Raw genomic sequence first — 1453 nt, forward strand, 5'->3', positions numbered from 1 at the left:
TATGGTAAGGGGTGTAACATTTCCGTCACACGCTTGAGGCATTCGGCCAATCACAATGCATTGGATAGCTGGGATAGCTGGGCACACCTCGCTTTTTCAGACCGATGAGCTTTGTAAAAATCGACGCGTTTCAGAAAGGTGAGAAAGGTGGGAGAAACAATAATGTACAGTATGTGGAAAATAATGTGTTTTTTGAACCTTAAACCGCATAAACACATTTCAGTACACCAAATACACAAAATAATGTTCTTTTTAGCAACATCATATGACCCCTTTAAAAATACAGATGCAGTGTGATCAGATTATCGCACTTCTCAACGCTTGTAATTTCTCACAATTTACACATTGGTTCTATCTGCCTTCGCCGGACCTTTGAGTGATTAAAGCTCGACATGGATGTTATCAGTCAAACAAGAAACAAATGGGTGTTTAAAAAAAGAAAGGTCCCAAATGCTCTTCTGAAATGGGGTGGAATTGGAATCGACTGAATTCAAGTGGCAAGGGATTTAGCAAATTGGGCCAATTAGCCATGAGTGTGGTGAGTGATGATGTTGTCTATAGGATGATTTAGGGGGCATTAGAGACCCAGATTCATTGAGTACGATAATCCAGTTACACTAGACTGTGTGTGTATAGATACAATACATACTTTTAGTGTTTTTTGTATAACAGTAAATATAGCAAAAGGTTTCGTATTGGACTTACAGACTCCATAGCCACACTATACATGTCTTTTATGTGGTTAGTTAGTGTTACATGTTACAGTTACAATGACATAAAATTAAATGTTTTTGTTTTTGTTTTTAAATAGATTTGTTTTTTTGTTTGTTTGTTGTTTTTTTTTTTGGTGTTCTGCCTTGTCTTGTTTTTGTTTGTTGGTTTTTCTTTTGTGAGTTTTGTTTGTTTTTGTTTTTGTGTTTTGTTTTTTTTTGTTTCATTTTGTTTTGTTTCGTTTCATCTTGTTTACATCATATCTAGCTTGTACTTTTGACCTCATAAAGGGCACCCAGGATGCATTTAACATAAGGCTTTATTAGGGGTCTTGATAAGCATTTTGGTTATCTAAAAATGTGGTGCCTGTGGTGCTAGACACTGAAAAAACAGCAATCATATGTGCAACAATTAAAAAAGTCGGCCAGCTGGATTACTAAAATATGTTTCCTGTGTGAACGGTCCCTGAGGGTTTAATTTAACACAATCTGTCTGGTTTCTGTATCTCATTTCTAAGCACCACAAGATAATACCTAATGCTGTAAATTTGGTAATTTTAGGCCGCTTGTGGCTCTGACCTGATCCCTGTTTGGGAAAGTGTCTATGGACAGTCTGCCCCAAGGGGTGACAGGGGGTCCACAGTGTTCCCGGACACACGATCCTTCAGCCACCCTTCCTTCTCACACACAGATACAGACTCTCTCTCTCTCTCTCTCTCTCTCTCTCTCTCTCTCTCTCTCTG

The 1453-nt window shown here is 38.2% G+C and overlaps 1 protein-coding gene across 1 annotated transcript in view; it reads left to right on the forward strand.

Annotated features, from left to right (window-relative positions):
• Window positions 1–1453, forward strand: part of LOC107722556 (anoctamin-8-like) — a 17551-nt gene that overhangs the window by 3643 nt on the left and 12455 nt on the right. The window lies entirely within an intron of this gene.

Source organism: Sinocyclocheilus rhinocerous, unplaced genomic scaffold (assembly GCF_001515625.1).
Source record: "Sinocyclocheilus rhinocerous isolate Xijiao unplaced genomic scaffold, SAMN03320098_v1.1 scaffold541, whole genome shotgun sequence".
Taxonomy (NCBI): Eukaryota; Metazoa; Chordata; class Actinopteri; order Cypriniformes; family Cyprinidae; genus Sinocyclocheilus; species Sinocyclocheilus rhinocerous.